Here is a 17,354-nt window from a genome sequence, read left to right as displayed (position 1 = left end):
CCAGTACTCTTGCCTGGAAAATTCCATGGATGGAGGAGCCTCGTAGGCTACAGTTCATGGGGTCACAAAGAGTCGGACACGACTGAGTGACTTCACTTCACAGCTTCTTCACAAGTCTAGAAATATGTTTGAAAAGACACAGAAGGATGTGGAATCAAAAATTTAAATCTTTTCTTTGTGGAAACACTACTAAGAAAAAATTAAGGGATTTAGATCCCAACAGTTAGATAACCGATGTTATGTTTAGTTGATAAAGTTGCTGCAGTATACACTGGAGGGAAATGCTTAAGAAAAGATGAATTACCAAGCTTTAATAATAGTGAAAGCAAGGCATACTGACAACTGTTACAGAAAGAGGATGCATGAAAGAAAAGAATGTCCTGAAATGTATGAGATGTGTGAAAAGAATACCTCCATGTATGTGGGGTTTGAGGTAAAATTAGAAATTAAAGGCTATGATAATAATGTGCGATTATGTGATTGGCAGGATTGTGTTAATGGTAATAAAAATAGGGAAACCATCTATCATTTCAACATCATCAAGTTCACTGAATTCCAGTTTGCCATATTTAACTTGACACTTACATAGCCTTGCTCATTTTCGTGAAATCTGTTTCTCATAATTTATATTTTGAGTTATGTTTCCTTCTCCAGAAAGGGTTCTTATTTGATTTCTAATTTTTACTTTAAACATATTACATTAAATATATAGTAATGTACATTCATTATATAAATACTATATTAAGCAAATATAAACATATACAATTGACAATAATTTAATTGATATTCATGTACCCAACACCCAGCATTCACAGCCTTGACTTATACTCAATGTTATTTCACACTATCCCTAATGTTCCTTGCCTGTATTTTTTAAAGAAAATCCCAATATGGCATGTATCAGATATCATTTCCTCAGTGTGTTTCTTTGAAAGAGAAACGTACTTTAAAAGTAAAACTCAATGACAAAATCATTCAGATGCCTATAAAATTAATAATAGTTATTTAATAGTATTTTCAGTCTCTAGTCAAGGTTATAGTTGCCTTACAAATATCATTTAAACAATTACAAATATTTACTTGAAGCTAGATCCAGACACAGCTCATACATTGTGAAGAATTACTGTGTCTTTGTTGGTTTTTAATCTCCAGACTCTGCTTCACATCTCTCTTTCAGCATTCCAACTCTGACAATTAATTTGGAAAAGTAATTGAGGAAATTGCCCTTACGTTTCCCACAGCGTGAAAATTTCTGATACCATTCTCTCACATCTGTTTTTCCTATAAATTGGTGGTTAAATCTAGAGACAGGGTCAAACTTAGATTAGACTCTTTGACCAAATTACTTCTAAGGTTTGGGCTACTTCTTTCTGGAATTCTACTGATGTCTTTCTATTTCTTTTATAATACCAGAACCCATGAACCTCCATTTCACTTCTCACTGATACTATGTGAAATCTGTTTGCAACTTTGCCTGGAGTATAGCTGTAACAACAACGCCAACTACATGTTGACCAGCCAAAATCTCTGTTAATATATCAGATCACTGTCTTGAATAACAGACCTGAACATACACCTGTATAACAGGCTATGCTTTGTATCACAGATGCATCACAAAATTACTACATCTAAAATTAAGTAATTAGTGTTTCCTTGAAAACATGTTTCTTCTTATATACCTTATTTTAATAAGAATTTCATATATTAAGAATATGGTCTTTGGGACTATACACATTCTAATCCATGTTCTGTCAGTTCCTTTCTAAACAAGTTTCATCAGTCAATTAAATAATGTAAAGCATTAATTTCAAAAATTGAGATACTTATAATTGTAAATATCTGAATGTTCACTGTTATCTCTATGTCCTTCTAAGTGATTTACAAGCATTTTATCAATTAAATCTTACTTCAGCCTTTGGAAGAGGGTAAAATTACTCTGGCTTTACAGTTGAGGTAACCCAGGCACAATGAGGTTAAGTAAATTGTCCAGGCAGTCTGTTTTCAGAGTTTAAAGTCTTAGCCTACATCCTCTAATATTTTTGAAAAAATGAATAAATAACATGGGTAAAATACTTAAAATCTGGCACAGAATACCTATATGTTAACTGGCATTGATATTTTATTATTATATTTAAAGTTTCCCAGTAAGGCACAGAAGATCTTTTACAGAAAGAAAATAAGACCCTTTCCATTCTCTCCATGAAATTAAAAGACGCTTACTCCTTGGAAGAAAAGTTATGACCAACCTAGAGAGCATATTCAAAAGCAGAGACATTACTTTGCCGACTAAGTTCTGTCTAGTCAAGGCTATGGTTTTTCCAGTGGTCATGTATGGATGTGAGAGTTGGATTGTGAAGAAGGCTGAGCGCCGAAGAATTGATGCTTTTGAATTGTGGTGTCAGAGAAGACTCTTGAGAGTCCCTTGGACTGCAAGGAGATCCAACCAGTCCATTCTGAAGGAGATCAGCCCTGGGATTTCTTTGGAAGGAATGATGCTAAAGCTGAAACTCCAGTACTTTGGCCACCTCATGCAAAGAGTTGACTCATTGGAAAAGACTCTGATGGTGGGAGGGATTGGGGGCAGGAGGAGAAGGGGACGACAGAGGATGAGATGGCTGGATGGCATCACGGACTTGATGGACATGCATCTGAGTGAACTTCGGGAGATGGTGATGGACAGGGAGGCCTGGTGTGCTGCGATTCATAGGGTCACAAAGAGTCAGACACGACCGAGCAACTGAACTGAACTGAGCCTCATCTTTATCTCATCCTGTTCTTCACTGGTCCTTCTCCACTAACATTTCTCAATGATATCTTGTGTTCCATGTACTCTAGAATGCCTCATTGATCACTCTTGTCATCTTGAAAGCATAATAGGTACTTTAAGACTGAGATCACAGGCTGAGCCCCTCTTTTACAAAAACAAGGCCCAAAGCCAAGTTTGATGTTCATCCTTGACTATTTGCTGAGAATTTTATCAAAGACAACTTCAAAGCCAAGTTCCTAAAAGAGCACATCTCTTCTTTGTCTCTGTATTGTCCCATCCACTCACTCCATAACTGGATAAATTCTGATTGTGTGCTTACCAATTCTCTTTAGCAATCCTCCTTAAAATCACACATAACACTCTACTTATTAAAGTTAAAGCTAATGGATACACTTAATTTTAAAAAAAATCTCAGTAGCTAGCTAAACATATATAGAGATTTGCTTTTTCTGGTGACCTTCTTCTTCTGTACTTTACCCTGGTGTGCCTCTTCAGTTTTTTCATATTAATCTCTATCAGTTCATTTTAAATTCCATTATGCTTTTTACTTTCCCTACATGGAAATGTTGCTATTCCCCAGAATTTTGGCTTCATATCTTTTCTATTTATGTCCTAAATGTTCTCCCCAATTATCTCTGATTTTTTATGATTTGTTTTTAACATAATTGCATTTCAGGGAGGTAGAAATGTCTACTGAAAATTCTGAAACTTGGGATTGAAGCTTTAAAATGACATCAGAGATTTAGAGCAAAAAAAAAAAAAAGACTCAAGTCTCAGAATTGATGGTTGAAACAATAGAAGTATATGAGACAGTATTAAAGAGTTATCTCTTTTTTCCCTGAGAGCAGAATGAGAGGCAAAAGTAGCTATACAAAGACCACAAATATAATCCCAACTATGTCCAGAGATGTCCCATTTGGGAGATCAGAAACAGAATGCATGCCAGGGATACACAGAAGAAATAGTTAAAGATGCAGAATAAATCTATTTATCTATCATCATGCTATCCAAGGCAGGAAAGATTAAGGAGATAGTCACTAAAATCAAAGGGTGTAAAATTCAACTGTAATGACTCCGTTTAATTTTGGGGGTCTTTAGAGTCATCGGTAAGACTTATTTTTAATAGTTTCCAAACTGTGGGCCGAAGATGCTTGACAAGGTAAGACAAAGAAATAATAGAAGAGAGTCTCATTTTCCTAAAATTTGTTTATAATTTATATAAATAATGCTTTATACACATATAATAATTTCATATATATTCATTTTTAGACACATATATACATAGGTACATTCACATGCAGGTTTTAGTAACTGAGAAACTGTTGAATATAAACTAATTTCCTCAGTGTAGAATACTCTTCTCTATGGTCCAATAATCTATTTTGTCTTCACTACTAATCCCTATTCATATTTCAAAACTCAATTTAAGTATGATTTCCTGTTGGTCCAATTGTTCCCATTTCCAACATTTCTTCTTATAAACTCTTACCTTTGCAATTACCTAGTAGGTACATTCATTTAATCAATATTCATTTCCATGCTCCACACACTGACACTAGCTTACTCTGGGATAAAGTAGTGATCCAGGTAAACAATGTCCCTATGCTTATGAAGTTTAATGTCTAGTAAAGTTGACTCTCCTTACACTTCCTATGAAAAGTAGTAAGAGGCCCAGAGTTTTACTTAGGCTCATAAATTGAAAAACTTATTTACTTTGAAAAGAGGGGGGAAAAAAAAGATAGAGGATTATTTTATGATGTAAAATTTCTCCAATAATTCAACTACTTCCAAGAAAGAATGGAAAGGTACCTATGGGCTTGAAATTACAGTATATAACTTATAATTCAAGTTATAATGTTAAATTGTAATGTTAAGCTTTGTTCAGTATCCCCTTCCCATATCCCTCCATATGGTATCTTTATTTTATTTTATTTTTTTTTTTTGATAAAATTTGCTTCTGTACAATAGATGAGCTAAAAGAACATGAGGGGATTATGGAGAGATTGTCTCAATCTCATTCTTAATTTTACTTAATATCATTTTTACATTTCACTCTATGAGTCGTTATGTTTCCATGACTTTGTAATACAGCTTGGAATAGCCCTCAGATCAAATTATTTGAAGATTAAGAAAGAAAGGAGGAAAAAAGAAAACCATTGCAGCGCATTCATATGAATTAATGCAGTAGCCAATTTTGAACTAAGGTTTGCTGGGTTCAAGGCTGCTTTATGATATTCAAATGCAGATGTCCTCAGCATGAGATCTGGGCTTGCTATGACTTTCACCAAAAAGCTAATGACTTTAAAAAATGAACATGGTTATATTTTAGAGAGATTTCTGAGTCCTTTGCCAACTACTGAACCAGAACCGTTTAAAAATACAGTACCAGAAAGACTTTTCAGAGAGCTGTCAGATTGTAACATTGCAGAGTTACATAATCATTGCATTCTCTAATGGATGCCAGGAAAGAATAGCTGGGAATTAATGAGTGGATCCAATTGTTTAGTTTCTCTGGTTGTGAGTATCTCTGCCAAGTTTAGGCTTTGCCGTTCCTATCCATTCATCAGGAAAATAAGACTTCTCTACGTTTTATCTATCATATGCTCATTTGAACATCTTTTTTGTACTATAGTGTTGTAAACAAAAGTATTTCTCTCAGCTTATCTCTTAGTACTCTTACTTCCATCCAATTTTGTGTAATCGTTGTTTCCCAAGCATGCCGCCTGCACACCTGCTTCCTTTATTTTGTCATGCTATTTTACTCTTTGGAACACTTTTATACATGTTTTCTAATATTTTTTTCCAGTAGTACCCAGCCTCCATGGTCTAGCTCAAGCTCCTCTACTAAATACTTTATGGTACTATCTTCCTACATTTCTTCTAAAAAACAATAGATATGTAATTGTAGACAGATAACTTCTATATGTGTGTATATATTTCTTTCTGACATTGCCATTGAACAGTTGTAAAAAAAAACAAAACCACTATGGATGGATGCTTACTCAGTCATGTCCAACTCTTTTTGCAATATAGAATATTAAATCTGTGTATATTAAACACATGTGTGAGTTTCAGATATAAGATTTAACATAAAAAATATAAACGGGGATAAAAAGTGCTATAATCATTCAAAGATAGATTTTACTTCAGTCTGAATCATATGGCATAATAAATAGCAAACAGTAGCTTAAATAGATAATTAAATTTATGCTTATTTTTGTTCTATTAATTCAATTATTTTCTTCCTGATAGAAGGGGGCAAAGTACTATATACTTTCTATCTCTGGTGACTCAGCAGGAAGAATTCACCTCCCAATGCAGGCAATGTGGGTTCAATCCCTGGGTCAGGAAGATCCCCTGGAGAAAGCAATAGCAATCTACTCCAGTATTCTTGCCAGGAAAAATCCCACCAAAAGAGGAATCTTGTGGACTACAGTTCATGGGATCAGACATGAAAGTTTTCTACAGATCCAGTCAAAGCTTATTGTTGTTATTCAGTCATTCAGTCATGTCCAACTCTTTGCAGCCCCATGGACTGCAGCAGGTCAGGTCTCCCTATCCCTCACCATCTCCCAGAGTTTGCCCAAGTTCACATTCATTGCATCAGTGATGCCATCAAGCCATCTCATCCTCTGACACCCTCTTCTTCTGCCCTCAATCTTTCTCAGTATCAGGAACTTTCCCATTGAGTCATCTGTTTGTATCAGATGACCAAAATACTGGAGCTTCAGCTTCAGCATCTGTCCTTTCAATGAATACTCAGGGTTGATCTCCCTTAAGATTGACTGGTTTGATCTCCTTGCTGTCCAGGGGACTTTCAGGAGTCTTCTCCAGCACCACAGTTTGAAGGCATCAATTCTTTGGTGTTCTGCCTTTACAGTCCAGCTCTCACAACCGTACATGATCACTGGGAAGACCACAGCTTTGACTATATGGACCTTTGTTGGCAGAGTGATATCTCTGTTTTTCAATACACTGTCTACGTTTGTCATCACTTTCTTGCCAAGAAGCAATTGTCTTCTGATTTCATGGCTGCAGTCACCATCCACAGAGATTTTGGACCCCAGGAAGAGGAAATCTGTCACTACTTCCACCTGTTCCCTTTTCACTTGCCATGCAGCAATGGGGCTGGATGCCATGACCTTAGTTTTTTTTTTTTTTTAATATTTAGTCTTAAGATGGCTCTTTCACTCTTCTCCTTCACACTCATCAAGAGACTCTAATTCTTCTTCGCTTTCTGCCATCAGAGTAGTATCATCTGCATATCTGAGGTTGTTGATTTTTTTCCCTCCTATCTTGATTCCGGCTTGTAACTCATCCAGCCCAGCATTTCTCATAATGTGCTTGGCTGGCCTATAGGTTCAACAAACAGTATGACAAGCAGACAGCCCTGTCTTGCTCCTTTTTAGATTTTGAATCAATCATTTGTTCCATACAGGGTTCTAACTGTTGCTTCTTGACCCCCATAAGGTTTCTCAGGAGACAGATATGATGGTCTGGTATTCTCATCTCTCTAAGAGCTTTCCACAGTTTGTCATGGTACACATAGTCACATGCTTAAGCATATTAAAGAAACAGAGGTATATGTTTTTCTGAAATCCCCTTGCTTTCTCTATAATCCAGAGAATGTTGGCATTGGATCTTTAGTTCCCCTTCATGGTTCACTGCCCTGTCCTGGCAAATGGGCTTGAATAACTCAATGAAGCTATGACCCATGTCATGTAGGGCCACCTATGAAAAAGGGTCATAGCAGAGAGTTCTGACAAAATGTGATCCACTGGAGGAGGGAATGGCAAACCACCCCAGTATACTTGTCTTGAAGACCTCATGAATTGTATAAAAGGCCAAAGCTTATTATATCCCTACTAAGAACAAAGCACTATTCTGGGCTAATTCACAGACATTATTTTATTTTTACCTTTACACAATTAATAAATTGTTGATTATAATAAAGATCAGCACAATTGATTAATTTTATACTGCTTTTCATATTCCAATGCAGTCTCAGTTTGATGTTGCCATTTAATGTATCATTTCATTTGGATTAATATTTATTTTATAAGGAGATATATAACATTAAATATATTATCCTTAGTAAGACAACAGTTCAAGGTTGCTATTACATTAAATTGGTTTGTTTTCAAATATTTAGAATATTGCTTACCTATTCAAGTAAATATATTGAACTCAGACTGTGAATCATAGAAATGAGTAGCAATAAAATTCTCAAGTAAAGACAAATCCACAAAATTTGTATAAAAAACTTTAGAGAAGTTTGTGGAAAATTATCAACATGAATTTAGATCAAAAATAGACTTTAGCCATTCCTTTCCTATCCACTATACAATTTACTTTCAGTGGAAAAGAAAAAAGTAGATACAGTCAAATTCTAAATTAGCAGACACTTGGTCCAGTCGGCCACATCCATAACACTTGGTTCACTCCAAAATGTCCTTAATATTTGGCCATATTTAATCATGGCATCCAGTCCCATCACTTCATGGGAAATAGATGGGGAAACAGTGGAAACAGTGTCAGACTTTATTTTGGGGGGCTCCAAAATCACTGCAGATGGTGACTGCAGCCATGAAATTAAAAGATGCTTACTCCTTGGAAGAAAAGTTATGACCAACCTAGATAGTATATTCAAAAGCAGAGACATTACTTTGCCGACTAAGGTCGTCTAGTCAAGGCTATGGTTTTTCCAGTGGTCATGTATGGATGTGAGAGTTGGACTGTGAAGAAGGCTGAGTGCCGAAGAATTGATGCTTTTGAACTGTGGTGTTGGAGAAGACTCTTGAGAGTCCCTTGGACTGCAAGGAGATCCAACCAGTCCATTCTGAAGGAGATCAGCCCTGGGATTTCTTTGGAAGGAATGATGCTCAAGCTGAAACTCCAGTACTTTGGCCACCTCATGCGAAGAGTTGACTAATTGGAAAAGACTCTGATGCTGGGAGGGATTGGGGGCAGGAAGAGAAAGGGACGACAGAGGATGAGATGGCTGGATGGCATCACAGACTCGATGGACGTGAGTCTGAATGAACTCTGGGAGATGGTGATGGACAGGGAGGCCTGGCGTGCTGCAGTTCATGGGGTTGCAAAGAGTCGGACACGACTGAGTGACTGAACTGAACTGAACTGAACTGATCCTGTCCAAAATGTCCATAGAGACATTCGGTCCACACCAAAAGTTCCTTGAAATTGAGTCCTGTCAAAAATGACGTGGCATGGAACAAATGTGCTCATAAGTGTTTTATTTTTTTTCTTAGTTTTAGTTTTAGTTTTTTTTTTTAATTTCTTTTTTTTCTTTTTTTTAAATTTATTTTTTATTTTATTTTACAATTCTGTATTGGTTTTGCCATACATTGACATGAATCCACCACGGGTGTACATGTGTTCCCAAACATGAAGCCCCCTCCCATCCCCCTCCCCACAACATCTCTCTGGGTCATCCCCGCGTACCAGCCCCAAGCGTGCCATATCCTGCATATGAGATGGATGAAACTGGAGCTGATTATACAGAGTGAAGTAAGCCAGAAAGAAAAACACCAATACAGTATACTTAGTTTTTTTTTTTTTTTTTTTTAATGTGGGCTATTTTACAATTCTTTATTGAATTTATTTCAATATTGTCTCTGTTTTTATGTTTTAGTTTCTTTGGCCAAGAGGCATGTGGGATCTTAATGCCCTGACCAGTGTTCAAACCTGAACCTCCTACATTGGAAGGTGAAGTCTTAACAACTAAACAGCCAGGGAAGTTAATCATGGACATTTTAGATAGGACCAAATTTCAAGGAGTTTTTGTTGTAATCCAAATGTCTTATTAACATTTTGGACAGGACCAAATGTCCCTCAAGGCAATTTTTTAAAAAGTAGAATAGGAATTTTAACAGTTTATTCCACAAAGACTTTCACATTTTCACTTTCACTCTCTACTTTCTCTCGTAGAGAGCACTCTATGCTGTGCGTTATTGCCTTATGTTTTTTGCAAACATATTAAATCTGACTAAAACATTATATTCTCAATATTTTCATATACAGATCACTAATACTTTCATTTCTCCTTCAGCCTTTGTACTGAAAATGATAAACTACTTTTCTATTCATATAGGGAGTTTTATATCTTTTGTAACATATATGTATATTCATTATCTATTGGGCTACTCTAATGTGTTTTAAACAATAATACATGTAATAATATCCTTTAAAATTAACTCCTGTCAAAAATTCTTCACAGAAAAATATGCACATTTTTGAGTATATGTGTCACATAACGAATTCAGAATAAGAATCAAGACAAAAATGGACTTGAATTTTAAAATTGCTAATTAATCCAACTAAAATGCCTAATCACACTAAGTTTCTCAATTTCTATTAATGGTTCTGCATTGTTTTAAACTTTAATCATTTAATTTTAGATTATTAAAACTTCCCAAGTTTCTTTCATATTAGGATGTATAACTTGTTAAAAATTTTATAACTCAATAATGACTTAAGTATTAGTGTGAATAATTATAATATGATGACTATTATAAAATCTAAAGTTACACCTACAAATTGTAGTACATAGTTAGCTCTAAACAAGAAGAAAATACTTGAAGCATGTTAGGTTTAAATTTTATTTTTTCTGAAATATTTTTACTTCCTAGAAGTTATATGCCATAAAATATCTTACAGGAGAATAAATTTTATTGGCTCTCATCAGTAATAGAAAATTTTTGACTTTTGGAGTGATCCAGTTACTAAAGATAAAAATATTAAGTATCTCTTCTTTTTTATTGTAAGACAGTAGTGTTCTAATTCATTTATTTATTTCAGAAAACCCCACTGCTACATTTTGGAGCCCCTAGTAATCTGATCATTTAGTCCAGATGATTGTGATCAGGAAGATCTGAAGACCCTACTGCCTCAACCAGCTATCACTATTCTGTTTTTATCAATAATCATACCATGGATTATTAATATTTTCAGTAGTCTATCTCTGTGAGAATTCACACATCTTCAAAACTAATAACCAAAATCTGGAGAGTTATCTAACATAGGTAAGTATTTATATAAACTTGAACACCACATTTAGGTATGTTTTCTTTAATCTTTGTGAAGTTGTCAAATATTTAATGCTCACTGTAGCTAATGATTCATATAGAATTTTATTTTATATGACATTGATTCTAATTTTAACTAAATTTATATCCATAGAAACATGTGCATAACACAGCTTGCAGCAAAATCTGATGATGATAGTCCAAGACAGTCCTTCTAACATTTATAAAATGTTGACATAAACTAAAAAGCCTCTTTAGAAAGTGAAAGAGGAGGGTGAAAAAGTTGGCTTAAAGTTTAACATTCAGAAAACGAAGATCATGGCATCTGGTCCCATCACTTCATGGGAAATACATGGGGAAAGAGTGGAAACAGTGTCAGACTTTATTTTTTGGGGCTCCAAAATCACTGCAGATGGTGACTGCAGCTATGAAATTAAAAGATGCTTACTCCTTGGTGCAGGCAGCTGCGGCCAGAGCACTAAGCAAGGCCGAGAAGAGCTACCCCACGTCCGAGGTCAGGGGCGACAGCCAAAAGGAGCTACCCTGGGCCCGAGGCCAGGGACGGTGGCTGAGAGGAGGAACCCCACACCTGAGGCCAGGGGCGGCGGCCGGGAGGAGCAACCCCACATCCAAGGCGGCACAGGAGGACCTAGAGGAGCCATCCCATGTTAAGGTCAAGAAGGGTGGTGGTGAGGAGATACCCCTCATCCAAGGTAAGGAGCACCGGCTGTGCTTTGCTGGAGCAACCGTGAAGAGATACTCCACGCCCAAGGTAAGAGAAACCCAAGTAAGATGGTAGGTGTTGCAAGAGGGCATCAGAGGGCAAACACACTGAAACCATACTCACAGAAAACTAGTCAATCCAATCACATTAGTCAATCCAGATGCCATGATCTTCGTTTTCTGAATGTTGAGCTTTAAGCCAACTCTTTCACTCTCCTTTTCACTTTCATCAAGAGGCTTTTTAGTTCCTCTTCACTTTCTGCCATAAGGGTGGTGTCATCTGCATATCTGAGGTGATTGATATTTCTCCCGGCAATCTTGATTCCAGCTTGTGTTTCTTCCACTCCAGCGTTTCTCACGATGTACTCTGCATATAAGTTAAATAAGCAGGGTGACAATATACAGCCTTGACGTACTCCTTTCCCTATTTGGAACCAGTCTGTTGTTCCATGTCCAGTTCTAACAGTTGCTTCCTGGCTTGCACACAGATTTCTCAAGAGGCAGGTCAGGTGGTCTGGTATTCCCATCTCTTTCAGAATTTTCCACAGTTTCTTGTGATCCACACAGTCAAAGGCTTTGGCATAGTCAATAAAGCATAAATAGATGTTTTTTTTGGAACTCTCTTGCTTTTTTGATAATCCAGAACATGTCAATTTGATCTCTAGTTCCTCTTCCTTTTCTAAAACCAGCTTGAACATCTGGAAGTTCACGGTTCACGTATTGCTGAAGCCTGGCTTGGAGAATTTTGAGCATTACTTTACTAGCATGTGAGATGAGTGCAATTATGTGGTAGTTTGAGCATTCTTTTGCATTGCCTTTCTTTGGGATTGGAATGAAAACTGACCTTTTCCAGTCCTGAAGCCACTGCTGAGTTTTCTAAATTTGCTGGCATATTGAGTGCAGCACTTTCACAGCATCATCTTTCAGGATTTGAAATAGCTCTACTGGAATTCCATCACCTCCACTAGCTTTGTTCATAGTGATGCTTTCTAAGGCCCACTTGACTTCACATTCCAGGATGCCTGGCTCTAGATGAGTGATCACACCATCGTGATTATCTGGGTCATGAAGATCTTTTTTGTACAGTTCTTCTGTGTATTCTTGCCACCTTTGCTTAATATCTTCTGCTTCTGTAAATGTGTAGGCAGGGTTAATGAAATTACTAACCAGAGTTCAATACCCCATATCTAGTCACAACTGAGAGGCATTAACGCTACTATGCCAGAATTTACAAGAAAAGGGTGGTTACTAGTAGCTAGAAAAAGCCATTTGAAGAAGACAATCTAGTAAGAGCTGTTACCTCTTTTGTTAATGGACTTTTAGTTTTCTTCCCTAATAAAGAAGATGTGATACATATATTGTAATAGAATATTACTCAGCTCTGAAAAGGAATGAAATTGAATCATTTGTGGAGAGATGGATAAACCTAGGGACTGTCACTCTGACTAACTGGGTGAAGTAAGTCAGAAAGAGAAAAAATATATCATATATTAAGACGTACATGTGGACTCTAGAGACATGGTATAGATGATCTTATTAGTGAAACAGAAATAGAGACACAGACATATACAACAAATAAATGGACACCAAGACAAGGAAAGGCAGAGATGGGATGAATTGGGATTTGGGGGTTGACATATACATATACTGTTGATACTATGTATTAAACAAGTAACTAATGAGAACTTACTGTTTGGCTCAGGGAACTAGGTGCCCTGTGGTAGCCTAAATGGGGAGGAAATCCAAAAAAAAGATTCACTTTGCAGTACAGTAAAGACTAACACAATGGTGTAAGGCAACTATGTGCCAATAAAAATTAATTTTAAGAAAAGACCTTTTGCCTCTTATAGGGAAAACAGCCACCCTAGGGGAACACAATAGTGAAGGAACTGAGCAGGAAAAAGGTAACTTTAGTCTCTTCCAACCCCTTTTCTTTTTATGGTGTTTCCTATTGACTGAACCAAACTGGAATTTAAGAGAGCAAAAGAATCAATTGACATAGTTTCTCCCAGTAAGGCTTCTGAGGCCAGTACAGGGCGAAGAGGAATAGATCTTCAGGTGCAAAAAGAAAACATTCAACACAATGTATTTTTGGTAATAAGTGAAATGATAAATAAGATTATATATATATATATATATATATATATATATATATAGGAATATTATTTATTCAAAGGAAAAAAGGAAGACCCTGCCATTTGTTACAACATGGATGGACCTTAGAACATTATTCTAAGTGACTTAAATTGGGGAGAGAAAGACAAATATGAAAGACAAATACTGTCTGAAAAAGTCAAATTTGTAAAAACAGAAAGTAAAGTGGTGTTTACCAGGGTCTGGGGTGGAGGGGGGTGGGATAGCAGAGATGTTGCTTAAAGATACAAATTTGTAACTGGTAGAAAAATTTTGGAGATTAATATACAGTATAGTGAATATAAACAATATATTTTTGTATATATTAATAATATAACACTATAAACTATGTCATGATGATCCAACTTACTAAGAGAGTAGATCTTAATTATTCCAGACACAAAAAGAGAAATGTCATCTATGTGATGTGAAAAAAAGTGAAAATGAAAGTGTCAGTTGCCCAGTCATGTCCGACCCCATGGACTTCAGCCCAGCAGGCTCCTGTATCTATGGAATTCTTCAGGCAAGAATAATAGACTGGATTGTGATATCCTTCTCCAGGGTATCTTCCCAATCCAGGGATCAAAACCAGGTCTCCCACACTGCAAGCAAATAGATTTTTTACCTTTTGAACTACTATGCATTGGAGAAGGAAATGGCAACTCACTCCAGTGTTCTTGCCTGGAGAATCCCAGGGACAGGGGAGCCTGGTGGGCTGCCATCTCTCGGGTTGCACAGAGTTGGACATGACTGAAGCAACTTAGCAGCGGCAGCAGCAGGAAGCCCTATATGAAGTTAAAGTGATGCTAAACAATTTCTACAATGGTGATTATATTACAGTATATAAATATATCAAATCAAAATGACATACACATTAAAATTACACATGCCAAATACATTTCAATAAAAAGACAAAATGAATTAGAAATGCCAAATTAAATGTCAAAGTGATGATAAATCACTCTAAAGCTATAATTGCTGTTTTATTGTTGTTTAGTCGCTAAGTCATATCTGACTCTTTGTGACCCCATGGATTGTAGCCAGGCTCCTTTGTCCATGGAATTTCCCAGACAGGAATACTGGAGTTGGTCACCATTTCCTTCTCCAGGGGATCTTCCCAACCCAGGGATCAAACCTGTGACTTCTCCTTGGCTGGCAGATTCTTTACCACTGAGTGCATAATTACTATTTAAGTACATATCATTTTGGACTTCCCTGGTAGCTTAACTGGTAAAGAATCCGCCTGCAATGTGGGAGGCTCCAGTTTGATTCCTGGGTTGGGAAGATTTCCCTGGAGGAGGGCATGCCTACCCACTCCAGTATTGTGCCTGGAGAATCCCCATGGATAGAGGAGTCTTGGCAGGCTATAGTCCATGGGATCGCAGAGTCAGCCATGACTAAGCAACTAAGAACAGCATAGCATATATCATTTTATTTACACTTCTGACAGTTTTTTTTTAATGAATTTTGTTATTGAGATAATTTTATACCAATGAGGTTCTTAAAATATTGTGTTTTCAATCTTTTTATTTCATTATAACTAAAGAGTATGACATCTTAAAAATATCTTGGCTTAGTATCAGAATGAGATGATGAGTCAATTTTTTATCTAACAAGCAAAGGACAATTATTCATATTTAATTTTTTTAAGTTGATATAATTTTCCATGAATTTTATTATTTCTATACATTGGATGCCCATCCCTGTAAGAGTGTTACACTTCTATGCTTCATTGTTATCGGCATTTGCCATGTGACTAGCTTTGTTAGGGGTTTTCCTCGTGGCTCAGGCAGTGTACAATCTGTCTGCAATGCAGGAGACCCAGCTTTAATCCCTGGGTCCATCCCTGAGTTGGATGATATCCTGGAGAAGGGAATGGCAACCCACTCCAGCATTCTTACCTGGAGAATCCTATGGACAGAGCAGCCTGATGGGTTGCATAAAGTCAGATGTGAATGAGCAACTGACCACTAGCTTTGTCTAGTAAAATATGAGCTGAAATGTTGTGTGTCACTTCTGAACAGAAGTTTAACACCACTTATATGTTTGTGACTTACCTGGTGGCTCAGATGGTAAAGCATCTGCCTACAATGTGGGAGACCTGGGTTCAATCCCTGGTTCAGGAAGATCTGGAGAAGGAAGTGGCAACCCACTCCAGTACCCTTGCCTGAAAAATCCTATGGACCGAGGAGCCTGGTACGCTACAGTCCATGGGGTTACAAAGAGTTGGACATAACTGAGTGACTTCACTTTCATATATTTATGCAATTTTGCTTCCCCTCTGCTGTGAGAACATTTACCCATTCTCAGATTTGAGAAGACACATAAAAAGGCATCCTTGAAGCCAATATGTAATGTCAATGAGAAAAAAGCTTGACGGGTATAATTTACCAAGATTTGGGGTTTCCTTATCACTATAGCATATGCTAGTGAAAGCTGAGTAATAAAATTTACTCAGCTTTGATATTTTTTATATTATGACTTACAACAAGCCCTTCAGATAATGAAAACTCAAGTAAGACTAGATAACTTCTTCCAAATTTTAACAAATTCTACAAAATTGCCAAAGGAAGTGTGATGTTTGTTTTTATGACACTGTGGTTGGATGATTAGAATCTTAGTAATGGAGGACACTTCGTTATTAGGTCTGTGGATATAGACAGTGATTTCCAAGTGGCAATATGTGTTTTGATTTATTAAGACTGTCCTATGAACTATTATAGCTTGTGGCTGTTTTGGCAGAGGTGGATAATCAGGTTGAAGTATTTTTAGAAATATTATCATGAAATTTTATGTTCCAAAACTTTCATGCTGTAACTTGTGAATTATTATTGTGTCATTTTTATAGCAAAGGTGGAAATAAATATGACTAAAATGCTTCATGCTAATAATTCACTCTACATCAGATATTTGTTTTGAGTGATAAATCTAGAAGTTTATGGAAATAATTAATGAGGACTAACTGGTTAGATATTTAGCTTTTCATCAGACATGAGAGAAATTACAACATAAAACTAATATGGCATATTAATTTTAAGAGTAGATCTACATTATTAATAATTCTAAATATATTTGATTCTATAACTTCCAAAGTTTATCACATGTATCAACAGAATTTTATTTTATGTTCTCAGTAACAGATTAGTGTGTCAGTTGCCTTTTTAATTTTTATAGCCTTTTGTGAGGTAATATTTTTATCTTCTGAATGTATAATGTAAATCATCATTATAGGATGTGAATGCAGGACTAAAAGGAAAATAAACAGAAGTGCCATTTTTGCCATGTATTTTATTTATTTAAGATAATGAGCTGTTAAAAGTAACTTGACAGTTTGCTTTTTGAGGTATGAAATAGGAAAATTGATCCTACACAATTTATATGCACTGAAAAAAATAAAAGTATTGAAAGTATAACCTGAATTAGGACATAAATGCTGAGACAGTCTAAAAGGAAAGAAATAATAAATTATGAGAAGGATAAAAATGCAGACTGTTTAAACTACATATGACTTAATCATCCACATATGATGAACATGAAGATTTATAGGTAATGTGACTTAAATATATATTGCAATGAGCAGGTAAAACATTCTGCAGGCAGTCTTAAAGGAAGAAAATGTCAGATCACTTTTTTGGCAGTGAAAATTAAATATATTTTACATGCATCCTATAAAAGTCAGTAGAAGA

Source organism: Oryx dammah, unplaced genomic scaffold, assembly GCF_014754425.2.
Source record: "Oryx dammah isolate SB20612 unplaced genomic scaffold, SCBI_Odam_1.1 HiC_scaffold_11164, whole genome shotgun sequence".
Lineage (NCBI taxonomy): Eukaryota > Metazoa > Chordata > Mammalia > Artiodactyla > Bovidae > Oryx > Oryx dammah.
This window is presented reverse-complemented; position numbering follows the sequence as displayed.